The 21,552-nt window shown below is 49.0% G+C and overlaps 2 long non-coding RNA genes across 2 annotated transcripts in view; both read left to right on the forward strand.

The window, feature by feature from the left end:
* The window catches only part of LOC135977447 (uncharacterized), an 18,466-nt gene extending 5,131 nt beyond the window's left edge, over positions 1–13,335 (forward strand). Inside the window, exon 2 of the long non-coding RNA XR_010594940.1 lies at positions 12,395–13,335. This is a non-coding gene — a long non-coding RNA (uncharacterized LOC135977447). The remainder of the gene's footprint in view (positions 1–12,394) is intronic.
* Positions 1–21,552, forward strand: part of LOC135977448 (uncharacterized) — a 121,780-nt gene that overhangs the window by 27,391 nt on the left and 72,837 nt on the right. The window lies entirely within an intron of this gene.

A 21,552-nucleotide genomic window follows, 5' to 3' on the forward strand; every position in this document is an offset into this window, starting at 1 on the left:
AGAACAAATCATGACAAACCAACCTAATTTCCTTCTTTGACAAGGTTTATTGGCCTAGTGGATGGGAGGAGGCAGTAGATGCGACATATCTAGATTTTAGTAAGGCTTCTAACACAGTCTCACATAACATCCTCATAAGCAAGCTAGGGAAATGCGGTCTCGATGAAATTATTATTATGTGATGTGACGGGGTGTATAAACCCCTCACTGGACAGGTGGGGGTTAAGAAGCAACTCTGGGCTCAGGAGGCCCCGCCCCTCCGCCCATGCTGAGCATGCTCAGGTTGGAGGTGGGGTTTAAAAGGCCAGCGGACGGCTCAGTTAGGGGTTGGCAGGCCAGAGAGAAGGATGTGCTCTGGGAGCTCCAGGCCAGGATGTGACTTGATTTCTCCACTAAGCCTGGGGATGGAGGAGTCACAGCTCCTGGAGCCTGGGACCAGGCTTGGAAGCCTGGAATGCAGTGCTACCCAGGGATGGCCGGCAGCCAGCTGGGATGCAGAATGAAGTAGGAATTGACCTAAGGAAGCTGACCTGAGGCTGATGCAAAGCACCGCTGAGTGAGTGAAGCTGAACCAGCCTCCCAGGGACCTGGGTTGGAACGCGGTGAAGTGGGAGGGCCAGCTAGGTAGAGCCGGTGCCTGCAAACCTCCAGATCCATTGGGGGTGTAACTGCTGCCTTGGGGTCTAATCACTTGGCAGGAGATTCTGGCTCCCACCCACAGGTGGGTGCACAACTGGTTGAAAGACGCCACTCAAAGAGTAGTTATCAATGGTTCGCTGTCCAACTAGGTGGGTGGATCTAGTGGGACCCCACAGGGGTCAGTCTTGGGTCCGGTACTATTCAGTATTTTTGTTAATGATTTGGGTAATGAAGTGGAGAGTATGCTTATAACATTTGCACATGACTCTTATCTGGGAGGGGTTGCAAGCACTTTGTCAAGTTTCTTTTGGATTCTAATCCTGTCCCCCAAATTGGAGAATTGATCTGCATTCAACAAGATGAAATTCAATAAAGATAAGTGCAAAGTATTTCTCGTAAGGAAGGAAAAATCAAATGTACAACTATAAAATGGGGGGAAAACTGGCTAGGTGGTCATACTGCTGAAAAGGATCTGGGAGTTATTGTGGATTACAAATAGAATATGAGTCAACAATGTGATACTGCTGCAAAAAAACGAGTAATATCATTCTGGGGTGTATTCACAGAAGTGTTGTGTGTAAAACACAGGTGGTAATTTTCCTGGTGAAGCCTCAGCTGGAGTACTGGGTCCAGTTCTGCACGCCATGCTGTAGGACAGATGTAGAACAAATTGGAGAGAGTCCAGACGAGAGCAAGAAAAATGATAAAAGGTTTTGAAAACCTGACATGATGAAAGGTTGAAAAAACTGGGTATGTTCATTCTTGAGAAATGAAGATTGAGGAGGGGGACCTGATAACAGTTTTCAAATATGTTACGGGCTGTTATAAAGAGGACGGTGATCAGCTGTTCTCCATGTCCACTGAAGGCAGGACAAGAAGTAATGGGTTTAATCTGCAGCCAGGGCGATTTAAGTTGGATATCAGGAAAGGGTACCTTAACTATGAGGGTAGTGAAGCTCTGGAATAGGTTTCCAAGGGAGGTTGTGGAGTCCCCATCATTGGAGGCTTTCAAAAACATGGGCAAACAGCAGTCAGGGATGGTTTAGGTTTATTTTATTTTGTCCTGCCTTAGCACATAGGACTGGACTTGATGACTTCTTGAGGTCCCATCCAGCCCTATATTTCTATGATGGTGGTGTTATATTTTCTGTCTTATCTTTTATCCTTTTCCTACTAGTTCCTAACATTCTTTTAGCCTTTTTAACCACTGTTGTGCATGGAGCTGACGTTTTCATGGAACTATCCATGGTGACTCCAAGCTCTCTTTCTTGAGTAGTAACAGCTAATTTAGAATCCATCATTATATAGGTATAGTCGGGATTGTGTTTTCCAATTTGCATTACTTGCACTTATCAGTGTTGGATTTCATCTGCCATTTTGTTGCCCAGTCACCCAGTTTTGCGAGATTCCCCCAGTAAGTCTTTGCAGTCAGTTTTGGACTTCTCTATCTTGAATAATTTTGTATCATCTGCAGACTTTGCTACTTCACTGTTCACTCCCTGTTCCAAATCATTAATGAATATGTTGAACAGCATAAGTCCCAGTGCAGATCTTTAGGGGACCCCACTGTCTAACCCTCTCCATTGTGAAAAGTGATCACTTATTCCTACGTTTTCTTCATATCTTTTAACCAGTTACTGATCCATGAGAGGAGCTTCCCTGTTATTCCATGACTACTTAGTTTCCTTAAGAGCCTTTGATTAAGGATCTCATCAAAGGCTTTCTGGAAATCCAATATCAACTGGATCACCCTTATCCACACGCTTGTTGACACCCTCAAAGAATTCAAATAGATTGGTGAGACATGCCTTCCCTTTACAAAAGCTGGGTTGACACTTCCCTAACCAGACATGTTTGTGTCTGATAATCCTGCTCTTTACTATACTTTCTACCAATTTGCCTGGTACTGAAGTTAGGTTCACTGGTCTGTGATCGCCTCTGGAGCCCCTTTTTAAAAAAAATCAGTGTTCTGTTAGTCAACCTCCAGTCACCTGGTACAGAAGCTGATTTCAGTGATAGCTTATATACCGTGGTTTTGCAATTTCATATTTGACTTCCTCCAAACTCTTGGGTGAATCTCATCTGGTCCTGATTACTTACTACTGTTTAATTTATCAATTTGTTCTAAAACATCTTCTATTGACACATCCGTGTCGGACAGCGTTTCAGATTTGTTACCCACACCACAGGGATCGTTTTTGGGCATCTTCCCCCATCCTTTGCAATGAGCACCGATGCAAAGAATTCATTTAGTTTCTCTGCAATGGCTTTGTCTTCCTTGAGTGCTCCTTTAACTTCTATGTCATCTAGTGGCCTCATTGGCAGCCTTCCCACTTTGGCTATACTTCAACAATTTTTACTGTTAGTTTTTGCATCTTTTGCAAGTTGCTTCTCAAATTCCCTCTTGGCCTGCTGTATTATAGTTTTACACTTAACCTGCCAGAGTTTGTGTAAACTTCTTCTTATCCTCATTAGGGTTTGACTTCCAAATGTTAAAGGGTGTCTTTTTGATTCTAACAACTTCCATTACTCTGCTGTTTAGCCATGGTGGCATTCTTTTGGTCATCTTCGTGTCTTTTCTGATTTAGGGTGTTGATTTACTCTGAGCCTCTCTTACGGTGGTTTTTAAAGAGTCCCCATGCTGCTTGCAGACTTTTAACCCTGGCTACAGGTCCTTTTAATTTCCATCTAATAAGCGTCATCATTTTTGTGTAGGTCCCCTTTTTAAAATTAAATGTAACCCTGGTGGGTGTTTTGGAATTATCCCCCCCTACAAGGACATTCAATTTAATTACCGTATATACTCATTCATAAGCTGAATATTTTTGGTAAAAAAGTGACACATCAAAGAGCGGGGGTTGGCTTATAAACAGGTCTACACCAAAATTTGATGATTTAAAACTCTATGGCAGGGGTTGGCAATCTGTGGCACGTGAGCTGATTTACTGTGGCACGCTGCTGCCAGCCTGGGGTCCCCGCCGCCGGCCCCGCTCAGCCCGCAGCTGGCCTGGATGGATGGAAGCAAGCCCGGGCCGGCAGCGGGCTGAGTGGGGCCGGTAGCCGAGACCCCAGCTGGCAGGGGCCGGTGGACGGAACCCCAGACTGGCAGCGGCTGAGCTCTCAGCCCGCTGCCGGCCTGGGGTCTCAGCCGCCGGTCTGCCCAGCCTGCTGCCAGTCTGGGGTTCCATCCACTGGCCCCTGTAAATGTAAAATGTACGACTGGCACGCGAAACCTTAAATTACCACGAATATATGAAGACTTGGCACACCCCTTCTGAAAGGTTGCCGACCCCTGCTCTATGGAATCATTGAATTGAATATCTAATACATTGTCGTTTTGTTTACCTGGGGCGTCTGCAGGCATGGAGCCCCTCAGCTCCCTGTGGCCGCGGTTTGCTGTTCTCATCCGTCCTGGCACCATTTCCCGCAGCTCCCATTGGCTGGGAACAGTGAATCGTGGCCACAGGGAGCTGAGGGGCTCCATGCCTGCAGATGCTCCAAGCAGGAGTGAAAGTAACTTACAGGATTTACCGGTGCTGCCGGAGTCCTGAGGGGGCGGGGCCTCATCCGGAAGAGGCGGGCCTCTCAAGATTTAAAGGCCCTGGGGCACTGGCTGTGGTTGGGAGCCCCAGGGCCTTTAAATCAGCCCGGGGCTCCCAGTTGCAGAGGTGGCTAGGAGCCCCTGGGGCTCAGGGGCAAATTAAAGGGCCCGGGGCTCCGGCCGCCACGGAGCTCTGGGCCTTTTGAATCCCTGCCTGAGCCCGGCTGGGGCCGGGTTTTAAAGGGCCTGGAGCTCCTGTCGCTGCGGGGAGCTCCGAGCCCTTTAAATCCCGGCCCCAGCCCGGCCGCCGGAGCTGCAGGCGGGATTTAAAGGGCTCTGGGCTCCCAATCCGCGGCGGGGATTGGGAGCCCAGAGCGGTCCGGCACGGTGAACTAGCTCTTGCCGGTACGCCATACCGGACCGGCTTACTTTCACCTCTGGCTCCAAGTAAACAAAACGTCCTGACCCGCCAGCCAAAGTTTTCCAACCCCTGAAATATAGGGTCGACTTATGAAAGGGTCATACAGTTTTTGCAATTTTTACCTATCCATTTTGGGGGGTCGGCTTATAAACGAACAGGCTAATGAACGAGTATATACGGTACATTATGGTCACTGTGACTGTGCGTTTCAGCTATAGGTACGTCTGGAACCAGATTCTGTGCTCCAATTAGGACTAAATCAAGAATCACCTCTCTCCTTGTGGGTTCCAGAATTAGCTACTCCAAGAAGGAACTTGAGCCTCCCATATGTAGGCGTTGGTGGATTTGACGCCCGGTACAGTTGGGGTGACCAGACCCAAAAATCAGGACTGTCCCTATAAAATCAGGACATCTGGTCACCCTAGGTACAGTCTAGGACTCTCCTGGTTGCATTTGAGAATTGGCATCCGATCATGTTAAGGCTGCGATTTTTGTCATGGACGTTTTAGTAAAAGTCATGGACAGGCCACGGGAATAAACACAAATTCACGGACGCCGTGACCTGTCCCTGAGTCTGACAAAAAATCTCCATGACAAAATGGAGAAGGAGGAAGGTCCAGCGTCCTGCCCTGCTGTGGCTGGCAGCTGTGCCCCCTCTCCTGCCCAGTGTCTGGGCGTGATCCCCGCCCACAGCGGCTGGGTAGCTCCAGGGGATCCCCCACCGCCCAGGGACTGGGGAGCTCTGGCGGATTCCTGCCCTAGGCTGGGGAGCTGCGGGGGATGGGCGGTGGGGGGTATCCTGCAACTCCCAGCTGCTGTGGGCTGAAGTCACGGAGGCCTGCAGAAGTCAGATTCCACAACCTCCATGACCAAATTGTAGCCTTAGTCATGTATTCAAGACAGTTGTACATGCACACAGGGGAGGAGTTAAGGTTGCCCCTGCAGCTTTATCCCTGGTCTTTCTTGACTTCTGAGGACTTAATGGGACTCCTCCCTCAATGTTCCATCAGAATCGTATTTGGGGTGGAATTCTTGGTGTAGCAGAAAAGTTCTTTCCTTCTCTGAGGGGGGTAGGTCACATGCTCAGGACTGGCTGCCAGGAGAAGAGGTTTTGATTGATTGGATCTTAATACATTTTGGAGAGAAATACAAGAAATGCAAGCCTCTATTTTCAGCTTCACTTTGGCTGAGGAAAGGAAGGAAGGAAATGGGGCCCTAGGGACTAATGAAGTAATTTCACCGGTGTTATTATGGAGCACTAAGCCCAAAGTCAGAGCAATCCACTTTTGACTCTGTCTGTGGTTGGCTGAGGTCACAGACCTCCATGTCTAATCCCTTCCTGGGCAGCACAGGAAACTGAATCTAAAGTGACTTTCCTGAGGGACTCTGGTTTACGGTCTTTGAGAATGGAATAAGGAGCCTCCACGTGGCCAGTTCAACTCAAGCCCATGTTGGTAGTGCTTGAAATTAATCAATGGCTGCTTAGATGCATATGGAAAACGAGTCAGTGGGTCTCCATCCATTGCCCTTCTTGCTGGCAGTCTCAACAGGGATGTGCAGAATTTAATTGGCCCCTGAGAGTTAGCTCCCCACTCACCCCTACTGCTACCCTGGTCACACTGGGGTCCTGGGGCTGGTGGATGGAGCATGCGAGTATGAAGCTTCCTGTACTGCTACCCATGCTGTCTTGGTTCTGTGGATAAACATGGGGCTTGACTCTCCAGGATTATCAACTCAACATCATTCATCAGCACTAAAGCCATTTGAAGTGGGTAGGGGAGTGTTCCCCCCCCCCCTCTTCATTTGCCTTGAAAGACCAAGTCAGAAAAGGGAAAGGTCAGACACAGGCAGAGTGATCTACGCAACGGGAACCAAGTTAGAAAGAGCTCAGCCAGTTCAATGGCCAAGTTAAACAAGACACGTTTATTAATGAAAATACACCTTCCACCGACTCCCCTGCAACAGTCAGATGTTAGCGAGACAAGATGGGTGAGGTAATCTTTTTTTATTGGACCAATTTCTGTAGGTGAAAGAGACAAGCTTTCGAACGTATACGGAGCTCTTCTTCAGGTCTGTGTAAGCTCGAAAGCTAGTCTCGCTCCCTCAACAGACGTTGGTCCAATAAAATATATTACTTCACCCACCTGGTAAGATCCTGGGACCAACACGACTACAACATCACTGCAAGCAATAGTCAGATGTGTCACCCGAAGTTCAACCTACATTCAGACTTTAGCTGAAAAACAGAATCGGTGTGAACCACTAGGGGGCATCCATACAGCCTATAGCAGTGAAATCGAAACTTCTGTTTTGGTCTTTAGCGTACGTGCTACAATGTTCAGACAAATGGCATTGCCTAGTGCTTTAAGTGTTCGGCATGTCATAGACAAAGATGTCATTTATTCTGCCTATATACAATCCTATAAGTTGGGCATCACATCTACACTACAGCTGCTACAACAGCACAGCCTATGGCACTGCAGCAGGGCGGCTGTACCGTCACAGTGTAGTTTGTCCTATGGCTGGTGTGACTTGGAGCCAAAGAACATCATTTGATTTATAGAATTGCCCGTGGTTTGGTTTAGCTTATTAAAAGAGATGGGGTGGAATGGCCCCCAGACAGATACGTGGCATTTCCAGTGATGGGGAACCCAAACCCACACTTCGGAGCGCTCCAGATGTGTTCTTTTTTTGGTCCATCCATTCTGGATGTTCTCTGGCCACAACAGCAGCCCTTGCAATCCCCTCACCCACTCAGGGCTAGTGATTTCTCCAGAAAGAATGGGGAGAAAACGAGGCCGTGACCGTCTCCTTCCCTCACCTCCACACCAGCCAGCTGCAGAGAGGAGAAATTGCAGCACACTCCAAAAGCACATTTTTCCCCCCTGATACTCCCCCTGTTTCTAGTTTAACAGAGCTGATAGCTTGTTGGACCTTGGCGTTCCCATGTACAACCTTTCCTCCTAAGGGCATCCAATATGGAGGGTGGGTTTTGCATTGCCAGCATGAGCCTGTTCCCACCACTTCCGTGTGTAACTCGGAGAATCGGGTCCAGACTATCAGATTGTTTTGATATCCTGCAAGCCGCATCTCCCCCTCCAGCTCCATCTCTCCTATTACACACCATAAAGAAGAGGAACTCGTTAAAATATTAAATCCAGACTAAAGACCAACTTCGTCTCTGTTTACAAAACTAATAATAATGAAAAAAAATCTCAAATTTTAGTTGGGTTGGGAAAAAAAATCCTAGAGGTGAGACAAACCCAGACCCTTTATGGAACCCCCTCATCTCCGACGTTGTGGGAGAGGCAAGTAAATGGAATCCCAGTTGATTTTCTGTCTCCATATTCGACTGAAAGATGCAGCAGCCTAGACCCAAAGTTCTCTGAACCCTGAGCTACACACGCTACAATCGGGTTCATTCCTGTGGCAACCGTCGAGGTTTTGCAAAAATCAAAACCACCCCCAGTTTTGCCTCTGGCTTGTCATCTCGCATCCCAAATGTAGGGACAACCTCTCATCCTATCTCTGTTCCATAGGACAAAATAGTACAATAGGTTAGCCACAGGCCTTTAAAAACAAAATCAAACTCAGGCCATGTTTACGTTGCAGGGGGGAGGTCGCCATACAGGCGCTAGCTCTGTTTGAGCTAGTACACAAAAAATAGCAGTGGGCATAGGATGGCCAGACAGCAAATGTGAAAAATCGGGACAGGCGGTGGGGGGGGGTCATAGGAGCCTATATAAGAAAAAGACCCAAAAATCAGGACTGTCCCTATGAAATCGGGACATCTGGTCACCCTAAGTGGGCAGCACAGGCAGCTGTGTAGACCTGCTGTCAGCATGTATTGTGAACTGCGCTGCTGTGTGTCATGGGCCCTTTTTGCTAACGGAGATTCTCCTTTATCTTGAGTGGCTTTGTAGCCAGTGGGTCTCATTTCTCTGCCCCACTGTGTCATGGGGTTAGGAACACCTGCGAAATCCGAGGCGGTCACAGCTTTATCGTAGCATTTGAAATGATTTCTTGAAAAGGGCCCGATTCAGCAAAGCACTTAAGCACATGCCTCATTGACTTCAATGGAACTTAATCACATGCTTAAAATTAAGCGCATACGAAGTTAATTCCGTTGCTGGATGGGGGGCTGTATTCCATATAATGCAAACCCAATTATATGCAAATGCAAAAATAATAATAATGAGAAGCCAGTGTTTTGCAGTGAACTTTAGTTTTACTGAGGCAACAGAATGTCACCTGACCTCCTACCCAGCCCCTAAGAGAGCAATGAAACTGCCTTGGTTGAGCAGTCCTAATAAATATCATATGGTAGCTTTAGGATCCCAGTGTGTTTATGTGGGGCGAGTGATCCTTTCTGGCTTTTTGTTCTCCTCTTAAAGCCGCTGGCAGCTTTGCTCTTGCTGCTGGAGGGTGAGGAATTGGCAGCGCTGGAAACAGTCGTTCGCTTTTTCCAATTAGGCCTTGGCAAGCTGCGGGTTGTAGAAGTCGAGCAGCAAGCAAAAGGGCTTTGGCTGGGGACTTTGAATCTGAACAGGAGCCGAGGCGCGAGAACTTTTTCAGGACTGTCCCCTCGGCTGTGCTGAGCAGAGGATCCTTTCGCCACTTGTTTCCCTCCCTCTGCCCCCACTCCCTTCTTGGACAGGGTGCCGTTCACTATTGCTTTTGTGTAGTGTTCGGCCAATGGGAGGCCCCAGTTCAGCACAGCAGTTAAGCATGTGCTTAATTTTGAGCCTCAGAGCAAGTCCCAGAGAATACGCACGTGTTTTAAATTAAGCAGGCCTGCTTAAGTGCTACACGGAGAAAAAGGGGCATAGACGTGAACCAACCGAGTCTGTTCATGCTGTGCTTTGCCAATAACGCAGTCTGACCAACCCCCAGTGTTCAAAACTCAAAACTCCAGCTCCCCAAACCATGAGATTGGCTTAAAAAACACGAAGGTTTAAAAGTTGTACACGTTGGACCCTTTTTTGTCTCCAATGCAGGCTGAACTTTTCAAAGCAACCGGAGGGGCGTTAGATGCACTATTCCCCGTTAAAATGGCATCCGCACTCCCTAGGCGCCTTTGAAAATCTCAGCCGTCTCTCCCTAAAATGAGAACCGTTCGAGGGGCGCGTTGCACTGGGCAGTGTTTTCTAAACTCCGGCTCCAGGGAGTCCATCTCCCCTCGGCTCCTGCCTCTCTGCAAATCGTCGGTATTCATGTGTTGCAGCGCTCTAAACAGCCCTGGGATCCGAGAAAGGCCTGATCCCGCGAGATGCCGAGCTGGAGGAGGAGCCCGGTTACAGGGCTCAGTGAGCAGTGGGTTGGTTGTTGCCACAGGCTGGAGCCATGAGCGTAGTGGAGTCGTAAGGGCCGGGGCAGCGGGTCAGGTGCCTTGACAAGGCACCGTAAGAGCAGCTCCTCACCTGCAGCCTGTCTGCCCTCGGCAACCATGGAATCAGGCCAAGGCCTCACCTTCACCAATCGCTTAATTTCACAGCATGGGCTGAAGGGCAGCGGGCGGCTTTCCGGCCCTGTCGCTCGCCTTTTTCCCACAAGGCCCTGCTCCATCGACTGCTGTCACTCAGCGGGGTGCTGAGGAGGGATTGCCAGCATGGGTTGCGGATGCCTCCTTCCTTTATCTTGCCTGTCGTGGCTTCATCCCATTTTCCCTGAGAAGGGGGATGACCAGGGCTGGTGCTACCATTAAGGCAAACTAGGCGGTTGCCTAGGGCGGCAAGATTTGGGGGCGCCAAAAAGTGGTGCCCCCAATTTTTTTTTTTTACAGCGTTCCTGGGCTGGGCTGCCGGCGGCGCGCTGACACGTGCGGCTCAGACTCCCTCTCCCAGCACAGCGGCCGCTCCACTTCTCCCGCCTCCCAGGCTTGCGGCGCCAATCAACTGTTTGGCACTGCAAGCCTGGGAGGGGAGGAGAATTAGAGTGGGGGTGGCGTGCTCAGGGAGGAGGCGGAGCAGAGGTGAACTGGGGTGGGGAGCTGCCACACGGCTCCCCAGGGCGGGGGGGAGCTGCCACGGGGTGGTGCCTCAGGGTGGGGGAGGAGCTGCCGCGGGGGGGGGGGGGGGGGCTCAGGGCAAGGGGGGGCTGGGAGCTGCCGCAGGGCTGGGGGGGTGGGGCGCAAGGTGGAAGTTTCGCCTAGGGCGCGAAATTTCCTTGCACCGGCCCTGTGGATGACGGCGGATTACGAAGGGACGTGCCCTGATACGTGTGGATGCTGCTGACCTGCTAGTCACTTTGTCTCTCTGTGCTTCCATTTCCACTGTCCCTCTGTCTTGTCTGTTTAAATTGTTAATGTTTCAGAGCAGGGATTGTCTATTAATATATGTTCCTGTGTGTTTCCACCTAGCACAGGGGGGGCCTCAATCTCTGTTTGAGCCTATAGGCACTAATGTAATACAAATTATTATTTTAATTATTTAAAAGCATGGCAATTTCCCTTTCCTGCTCCGCCATGCCCTTGTGTTCCTTTCTTCAGAGATAGGGCTGGGTGCTCAGGGGGAGATGTGTGGTGTAATTTGAAGTGTAGGAAATGATAAACAGACTTTTCCTAGTCATTCCGGTTCGGTGGAAGATTGACTAATTCTGTTGACAAGAAAGGATTTTCCACATTTGTACCTGCACCATATCCACTTTGAATTGTTCTAGTCTCTCCATATATAAACTGAGCTCTGTTTGACATTAGTTCTGTCCATCTGTGTGTGTCCAGCTCTATCCAGGCTTAGACGGCGTTGCTTTCTGTCACCTGCTGGTGGATGGCTGGATAACGTGTTCACAGCCAGAGTACATAGAGACAGAGGTTAATCGGGGTGGGCAAATGCAAAACTTAAGAGCTAGATAACATGAAGCTGAACGTAAGGGGCTTGACTCTGATCTTATTTACTCTGGTGCAGTTCAGGAGTAACTCCCCACTGAAGGCAGTGTAAATGAAGTAATGAGGTGTAAAAGCAGTGTGAGGGCAGAATCCGGTATGTCACGTGCAACAGCAGGTTGAACTCTTCTGTGAAATATATGTAATGTTCTGTCTTCAGCCCAGGGATAAATAATAGTCCCCAGCACCAATCCATCAAACATAATTACGTCTCTTTCCTAACAATCCCTCAGAACTGCTCACAAGGGAGTTGACAGGGAGACCGAATTTCTTGTCAGTGGAAGTTCCTTCCTGCCGTCCAGGAAGGATGAGGATTAAAAGCCCCTTTCATTAATGTTGGCTCCAGAACTGGCTCACAAGTTAGATGCCGAGACTTCTAGAGTTTCCTACTCCCCAAAAATCACAAGCACAAGTGTCTCCCCAGAAATTAGTGAAGTCCATGTCCTTCCAGGATCACAGAACCCTTGTGCTCCTGGCTTTACAGAGGCTACCTGGGCAGTCCAATAGGTAGGGTGCTGGCCTGGGAAACAAGTAACTTGGATGCTGTTCCTGTCTCTGCCACTGATCTTATGTGTGACCTTGGGCAAGTCCCTTCCTCTCTACATGCCTCTGTTTCCCCTTCCATATTGTCTATTTAGATTGCAGGCTCTTTGACGCCGTGACTGTTTCTTACTATGTGTTTGTACAGCACCTAGTGCAGTGTGGCCTTGGTCTTGGTGGGAGCCTCACGGCACTACTATAGCCCACACAACAATAATACAGATGGGTAAAGTGAGGCAGAGAGAAGGGGATCCCATCATTTTCAAGCCTGGGTGCTTAAGTTCACCATCAAAATACATATTGTCAGGCATTGTCACTGTGTGATGGAGCGTATACCTTAGCCCACTTTGTTCCATCTTCTTTCCTTATACAGACCCAGCTAAGGAGACTCATGTGGGCCAGACCTAGGAGAAAGGGGTCCAGAGTTCCCTCTCCCTGGGAATGGAACCATAGGGAAGCCGTAGGAATGGAGTATCCCTATGCTGGCTCTTCCAGAAGAGGAACAGAATGCTGGGGAGGGCCCCGAGGGTCTGCAAGCTGAAGCTCCAGGCAACGTGGCTTAAATGGTTTGGTTTTATTTGATGTTCGTTGAGGGAAAGCTGGCACTGAAGAGGAGCCAGACATGGTATTGATGACCACTATTGTTCTGGACACTTTATTTGAGACATGATACATTGGGAAGGGTGAGACTGTCTATGAGTTAGCTGGAGGTTGAATCACTGGAACCAGACCATCACAGGGCCTGATAGCCAACAGGACGAGGTGACCAAGAGGGAAGACCCAGCAATGCCACATCCAGCCAAGGTCACTCTTCTACAGATGGTCATGGGACTTAATTTCAAGATAGACCTCTCTCATAGAGCTGGGAGGGACCTTGAAAGGGCCTTCACAGCAGGACCAAGTACCGTCCCTGACAGATTTTTGCCCCAGATCCCTAAATGGCCCTCTCAAGGATTGAGCTCACAACCCTGGATTTAACAGGCCAATGCTCAAACCACTCAGCTATCCCTCCCTCCTGGTGCACTTCTGCCTCCTTTCTGGGCTCTGAGTGCAACCAGCACAGGTCTTGCACTTTAGCCTCTTGCCCTTACCCGTCTCGGGGTGGAATCTCTGGTTTCTTCCACTCTCAGACCAGGACCTGGGTACAGTGCCCCATGCAGTCAGACCATTTATCACGTTCTATGTCCGACTGCAGTCTGGGCACCCGTGTGACTTCCCTTTGGGAACCTGTGACCAGTGATATAGTGACCAACAACAGCCTTCTCAAAACAAAGTGTTTGTATGCAGTGGTTAGAGGAAAGCATTAGAGAAAAAGGATTTTAAACGGACAGAGTACACCTGGCTAACCTCCTCTGCTCTTATGCTTCACTACTGAGAAAGTAGGGCAATTGGTTAGTTATCTGAGGTGCCTGTACATGAACGCAAGAAGCCTGGGAAACAAGCAAGAAGAACTGGAAGTCCTGGCACAGTCAAGGAACTATGATGTGATTGGAATAACAGAGTTGCTGGGGTAACTCGCATGACTGGAGCACGGTCATGGATGGGTATAAACTGTTCAGGAAGAACAGGCAGAGGAGAAAAGGTGGCGGAGTTGCATACACTGCAAGAGAGCAGTATGATTGCTCAGCGCTCTAGTATGAAACTGGAGAAAAGCCTGTTGAGAGTCTCTGGATTAAGTTTAGAGACAAGAGCAACAAGGGTGATGTCGTGGTGGGCGTCTGCTATAAACCATCAGACCTGGAGGGAGGAAGTAGACGAGGCTTTCTTCGGACAACTAACAGAAGTTTCCAGATCATAGGCCCTGGTTCTCATGGGGGACTTCAATCACCCTGACATCTGCTGGGAGAGCAATACACCAGTGCACAGACAACCCAGGAAGTTTTTGGAGAGTGTTGGGGACAACTTCCTGGGGAAAGTGCTGGAGGAACCAACTAGGGGCCATGCTCCTCTTGACCTGCTGCTCACAAACAGGGAAGAATTGGGAGGGGAAGTAGAAGTGGGTGGCAACCTGGGCAGCAGTGACCATGAGATGGTCGAGTTCAGGATCCTGACAAAAGGAAGAAAGGAGAGCAGCAGAATACGGACCCTGGACTGCAGAAAAGCAGACTTTGACTCCTTCCGGGAATTGATGGGCAGGATCTCCTGGGAGGCTAATATGAGGGGGAAAGGAGTCCAGGAGAGCTGGCTGTATTTTAAGGAGGCCTTATTGAGGGTGCAGGAACAAACCATCCCGATGTGCAGAAAGAATAGCAAATATGGCAGGCAACCAGCTTGGCTTAACAAAGAAATCTTCAGTGAGCTTAAACACCAAAAAGGAACCTTATAAGAAGATGAAACTTGGACAGATAACTGGGGAGGAGTATAAAAATATTGCTCAAGCGTGCAGGGGTGTAATCAGGAAGGCCAAAGCACAATTGGAGTTGCAGCTAGCAAGGGATGTGAAGGATAACAAGAAGGGTTTCTACAGGTATGTTAACAACAAGAAGACTGTCAGGGAGAGTGTGGGACCCTTAGTGAATGGGGGAGGCAACCTAGTGATAGATGTGGAAAAAGCTGAAGTACTCAGTGATATACCTTTACTTTAGGAAAGCTTTTGATATGGTCTCCCACAGTATTTTTTCCAGCAAGTTAAAGAAGTATGGATTGGATGAATGGACTATAAGGTGGATAGAAAGCTGGCTAGATCGTCGGGCTCAACGGGTAGTGATCAACGGCTTGATGTCTAGTTGGCAGTCGGTATCAAGCAGAGTGCCCCAGGGGTCTGTCCTGGGGCCGGTTTTGTTCAACATCATCTTTAATGATCTGGATAATGGGATGGATTGCACCCTCAGCAAGTTCGCAGATGACACTAAGCTGGGGGGAGAAGTAGATACCCTGGAGGGTAGGAATAGGGTCCAGAGTGGCCTAGATAAATTGGACAATTGGGCCAAAAGAAATCTGATGAGGTTCAACAAGGACAAGTGCAGAGTCCTGCACTTAGGAAGGAAGAATCCCATGCACTGCTACAGGCTGGGGACCGACTGGCTAAGCGGCAGTTCTGCAGAAAAGGACCTGGGGATTACAGTGGACGAGAAGCTGGATAGGAGTCAGCAGTGTGCCCTTGTTACCAAGAAGGCCAACAGCATATTGGGCTGCATTAGTAGGAGCATTGCCAGCAGATCGAGGGAAGTGATTATTCCCCTGTATTTGGCACTGGTGAGGTCACATCTGGAGTATTGCGTCCAGTTTTGGGCCCCCCACTACAGAAGGGATGTGGACAAATTGGAGAGAGTCCAGCGGAGGGCAACGAAAATGATTAGGGAGCGGGGGCACGTGACTTACGAGGAGAGGCTGAGGGAATTGGGCTAATTTAGTCTGCAGAAGAGAAGAGTGAGGGGGGATTTGATAGCAGCCTTCAACTACCTGAAAGGAGGTTCCAAAGAGGATGGAGCTCAGCTGTTCTCAGTGGTGGCAGATGACAGAACAAGGAGCAGTGGTCTCAAGTTGCAGTGGGGGAGGTCTAGGTTGGATATTAGGAAACACTATTTCACTAGGAGGGTGGTGAAGCACTGGAATGGGTTCCCTAGGGAGGTGGTGGAATCTCCATCCTTAGAGGTTTTTAAGGCCCATCTTGACAAAGCCCTGGCTGGGATGATTTAGTTGGGGTTGGTCCTGCATTGAAGTTGGGGGTTGGACTAGATGACCTCCTGAGGTCTCTTCCAATCCCAATCTTCTATGATAATCTAAATTAGACAGGCCTTTTGGTTAAATTACTGGGCCAGATCAGAAGCCACTTACATTCTCTAAGCCAGCGCTCATCCTCCTTGTCTACATGGGAAAATTGACCAGCACCGCGACAGCAGAATAAGCTATTCTTGTGGAGTAAAGATTCTGGAATAAGGTGACTTTTATTCCAGAACAGTGTCCGCATGGACAGTTATTGCAGCAGAGCTAAAGTGGAATAGCTTATCTTGTAATAGCTATTCGGGGCAATTTCCCTATGTAGAAAGACACGCCCTCAATCTGGTTCTCTCTTGTTCAAACTCATTTGGCTGCTCCCCTTGAGAGTGGGCTAGGGCCATTAATGCTGCTCACTTTAGCATTGTCCCTTAATGACCCTTAAGGGTAAGGTGTTAGACAACGATTAGAAAGGCCTCCTCTCTTTTCCCAGGCTCTGCTACCCGGACAGACTGAAATATCCACCGGCGTTTATGCTACAGTCACACCATGCAAGTAACAGATCCGGGCACAGTGTTAATCCCCAAAGAGCACCCCTAAATTTGACACCGGCATCTAAATAAAAGTGGCCTGATTTTCCAAGGTACTAAGCACCCACAGCTCCCAGGGACTTCAGTGGGAACTGAAAGTGCTTAGCACCCTTGGAAACCATGACATTTAGGTGTTGACCTTCAAGCCTCTGGCTTTGAAAATGTTGGCCTAATTGAGCTGTCCAAGGTCATGTGGCAAGTCAGTGGCATGCCTGGGAACAGAAACCAGGGGTCCTGACTCCCAAGATGTAGTTTAACTGCTACATTACACCCTCTTTTCACATAGCAAGTTGCTAGCAAGCATCCCCATTCTTGGCCTTTGGTATCTCCAGGCTCTCGCCAGGCGAGATAGTTAACAAGGGCAGGGTTTGTAATTCCGAGCACAGAAGCCGCATTAATGGATTTGTGTGATTTCCTTTTATCAGCCTCTCCAGCCTGCTGCTTGGGGAGGGCTGGGACGGGATTAAGGGAATGCGGAGGCCTGATAAATGGAGATAGAAAACCACGAGCCAGGGGCTGATCGATACAGGCCCAACATCAAGAGCTGCAGCAAGCTTCCAGGGCTATCTAATTGAATGGACCTTGTCCCCCGGGAGCCAGACTGCAATGGAATGACCTGAGTGGAGCACAACGTTCCCAGCGGCTTGCGGCTGGTGCAGTCATTAAACCTGTTGAGCGGGTGGAAGGGGAATGCTTGTGAAGGCATTAAGCTTTTGGCCTCTTGCGAATCACTTGAGTTTTCCTGACTCAACAGTTTATGTAGGTCTGATTAGTGTCTTGGCATGGGCTAAACTTTCCCATGCTTCCCAGCAGCGCTCAGAGCTGCCGGGGCCTCCTGGGTTTTAAGGAGCTGGGTGTTCTTGTTTGTATTTCTTTCAGGGAGTTTGAATAATAGTTTCTGAACACATCGATCGCTGCCTAGTAATGCAACCCATGCAGAGGTGAGCTTTTAGGAACGCGAGACAGTAGAGGAGTTTGAAGTTTGGCTTTGGATAAATATCCTGAAGTCTGGACGTCTCACCAGACCATCTAGAGCACCCGGGTTTGCAAAATGAGCTGAAAAAGAAATCTGATGAGAGCAGATTCTCTGCATCCAGCGCAGTACCGGGTGAATCCGTGGATTCTGGGCAAGTCATTCCATCCCATTGTTATGGGTATGTCTTCACTGCATAGTTAACCCAGGTTCTTACCTGGGTTTTAGCCCAATTCTCCCCACCATCCACACAAATAAACCTCTGACCCAGAGTCACGGGGTGCCCGACTCACCCTTGGAGCGCCTCCTGGTGGCCACAGCTGGGGATTAGCTCTGCCAGTTTGACATCTCTTTCTTCAGGTGCTCACTCTCAGAACTGCACCATCTTCCTGGCTTGGTCCTTCGGCCAGGTCACTGTAGTTTTCCCCCTCTGGGGTGTGTACCAAAGTCTCTCTGTACCAATTGTCCCAGACAATCTTCCAATTTGTTGCTCCTCAATGGTGGCACTTCTCCAGTGGCTGGGAGGGGAACCCACCAGGTTCCAGCCCAGGGACCCTACAACCAGCGTAGGGTCTGTACTGTCCCACACCTTGCTGCTATTTCCCTGGACTGCTTCCTACCGTGCCTCTGTCAGGCTCCTTTTCCACCTTCCTTCAGGTATGTCCTCTCTAGGCCTAGCTCCCTTCGCTCCCTACCCTCAGGGTGAGTGACTGCAAACCTCCTCCCTGCAGCCCACTTCTGCCCTCAGTTACCTGGCTTTATACAAGGCCTGCCTGTTCCTGCCCAGAAGAGTTTCATCCTTTAATTAGTCCTCATTGCTCCCTGGCTCCTCCAGGTGTAGGCAGTTAATTGGCCCTCCTAGCCACATTAACTCTTTCAGGAGCTGGTGTGGGGTGAACACCCCATCACAGCCAGGTTTGTACAAGGTTTAAGGCCGGGCTCCTGTTTAACTTTGGCTAGATCCTCTCCATTACGCAGTGAGGTTGCAGGCTCACTGGAGTTCTGATAGTCCTCCAATGCCTTCCCCCAACCCGGAGAACAGACAAGTTCTCCTGCAAGTGACTGTGGAAGGATCCTAGACTAGCTCAGCATAAAGAACCATGGGCTATGCCCCCAGACACACATGGGCAGATGCAGGAAGAGTAAGGACATGGGGACATGGGTAAGGCTTTGCAGTGGTGATGCTCAGCCAATCACCTGAGTTAACTGTGCAGTGAAGACCTGGCCTGTGTGCTTCAGTTCCTTCTCCCACCTTGTGTCTGCTTAGATCATCAGTACTTTGGGGGAAGGTACTGTCTTTTACGATGCGTCTAGCTCAACAGGGCCAGGATCTTAGCCTCTAGGTGCTACTGTAATGCAAACAAAGATACCATTTAATATTTGAAAGCTCTGGGCCTTCTGTGCTAACAAGGATCATGTGAGGACACAGCTGCCCATTAGCTGCAGGGCAAGTGTTGTAGATCCCCTTGTCTGGAGGGCTGTCGCTTGTATTAGGCAGGGTGAGGAGACCTCTCCTTTAGCAAGGCCTGGGGGAATATTGCCCCCAGTTCAAGCATGTCTGGCAGCAGTGCAGGAACGGCTTTCGGTTAGGCTTGGTGCTGACTGGCTCCCGGTGACTGCTCTGTGTTCCAGCTGAGCAAACGCCACTGGAAAGGAACCCAGCAGCAGGTCCGAGTGAAGACCAGACACCAAGCCATCTTCAGCCGCATCCTCCTCGTCTGCTCTCTGGCAGCAACCGGTGGCAGCTTCTGCTGGTTTATGGCTCCTTGGTTCACCCACCCAGCAGGGAAGCAGTTAAGAACTGTGCAGTGCTGTCTGCTCCTCATCCATGCCAACACGTGGGGCCCTTCTTTCAGATGGCTCTGGAGATCTTCACTCATTTCCTGTGTTCTCTCTCATAGGCCCCACAGGCCGTTTTCAGTCCTTTTCCCGTTAATCTCTTGCAAATGCATTTGAAGATCTTTTTCACCTGAAATGGTTTGCCAGTCTCTGTTCAGTCCCACTCCCTCTCGCTGTCTCACTCCTCTGGTTCCCCTTTTTAATTTGCCTTTGCTTATTTTAAATACACAGCTCCTCCACGGCAGAGTGTTTATAGTTCTAAAAGCCTTCTGCTGACTGCTTATGCTGCTCCTTATATCCCTACTTAACCGCCTTGGCCTCTGGTGCCATTTCCTCTTTTCCGAATGATCCAGGATGAATCTCTGCCCCAGTCTCCAGCTGTTTGCTAGATTGTTCCCATATCTCTGGACCCCTTTTTCCCAGACACTAAAGAAATCCAGTTAAAATTCCTTCCCTTGGGTGTTTCTCATCTCTTCAAAGTCACCATCCCTGGAGTCAGAAACATACACGCCACTGAGTCTCCTTCATTACCAGATGTTTCCTTCCCCTTCCCCTGCCCCTGCGTTGCTAGTGCCGCCTAATGCCAGAAGCAGGGAAGTACCAGATGCCTGTGGGGTGGTGTAATGTTAGTAACCTAAACTAGGACCGTATAGATCATTGTTGCAACCACTGTTCTATATTTGCAGCAAATCTTGTACAAAGGTTGTCGTGTGATGTGTCTATAAAGAGGTTATGATTTGCTGGTTATGATTCTGCTATCTGTATGTGTGTATCACTTTTGTATTTGAATTATGAATATGGGCTATGTACTTGTATCTCAAATGTATTTGATTTCAAGTAGCCAGAGTGAAGCATTTGGTCAGCTTCTTGAGAAGGGACTATTCTCAGTAAGTGCCCAATCAAGAAACGCTTAACTGACAAGGGACTTTGGGAGACACCAATCCACATCTGAGCTTTCCTGGGAATATTCAAACTAACAGGTAAACAATGGTGTCGGCCTGTAAAGAACTGAGTCATGCATGGACATTTGACTTGCCCATGTGACTCCAAACTCCATCTTGCTGTGATTTTCCACAGTAAGAACAAAGTGGTGTTCTTCCATGGGCAGAGGATATAAAAGGCCCTGAAAACTCTTCCATCTTGTCTTCAATCCTGCTTCTTACCTCTGGAGGGACTTTGCTACAAACTGAAGCTCTGAACAAAGGACTGGATGACCCATCCCACCTGTGGATGTACTCCAGAGACTTCATTTGAACCTGCAGTTTATTCTATTACGGCTACAAGCCTGAACCAAGAACTTTGCCATTACTGTATGTAATTGATTCCATTTAACCAATTTTAGCTCTCATCTCTATCTTTTTCCTTTTATGAATAAACCTTTAGATTTTTAGATCCTAAAGGATTGGCAACAGCGTCATTTGTGGGTAAGATCTTATTTGTATATTGACCTGGGTCTGGGGCTTGGCCCTTTGGGATCGGGAGACCTTTTTATTTTACTGGGATATTAGTTTTCATAACCATTTGTCCCCATAATGAGTGGCACTGGTGGTGATACTGGGAAACTGGAGTGTCTAAGGAAATTGCTCGTATGACTTATGGTTAGCCAGTGGGGTAAAACCAAAGTCTTCTCTGTTTGGCTGGTTTGGTTTGCCTTGGTGTGCAAAGGTACCACACCCTTGGGGCTGTAACTGCCCTGCTCTAAGCAATTTGTCCTGAATTGGTACTCACCGTAGTTTTCCACCAAGGGCAGCATCGTTACAGGTGGCAAGCAGGATTCTTTGGAATTCCCCCTGGGATCTTCCCTAAATGGGGCTCTCTAGCTTTACAGAACTCGCAAAGGGAGTTCCCGTTAGGTTTTATCCTGCCAGTGGAAAGGTCATATGGACCCTGAGAGGGCTTCTCTTTCATCCAGGCCTCCTCCATGTCCTTTTTGCTGCTTCATGCTCACTCTCACAAAAGCCCCATTTCACACATCAATGCCGATTCCCTACTTGGCCAGAGGGGTCACTATTGAGTGATGCGAGATGCTCCAGCCCTTCTTGGACTCCCAATCCAGCAAGCAAGACCAGAAATGAGATCCAGGTTTTCTGGGCTGTGTACATAGACTCTGTAGTCATCAGCAGGGATTGAACCCTGGACTTTCAGCACCAAAAGCATAAGCCCCTACAGGAGTGATGCCTTTAAGTGTGAGTGGATCTGATCAGGAATATGCCATCAGATGGACTATGGCCCCCATGATGTCTCTCTTCTGGTTGAATCAAGGTAGTGCATCTCTGAAGTCCATGAGACCATGGGAGATTCGGCCCAGCTGGGGAGCTGCCCGCAGCAGAGAATGGGGGCAAGGGGCACTGGAGTTATACCTGGCATGAAGCACTCAGGGGGACACAGATTAAACATTTGGATACAGGGGATGTTATCGCCAAGTGCTTTGAATAGAAACTTTCCCAGAACTTTCTGAAAGATTTCAACAAT

The sequence above is a fragment of the Chrysemys picta genome, chromosome 25 (genome assembly GCF_011386835.1).
Source record: "Chrysemys picta bellii isolate R12L10 chromosome 25, ASM1138683v2, whole genome shotgun sequence".
NCBI classification, from domain to species: Eukaryota; Metazoa; Chordata; order Testudines; family Emydidae; genus Chrysemys; species Chrysemys picta.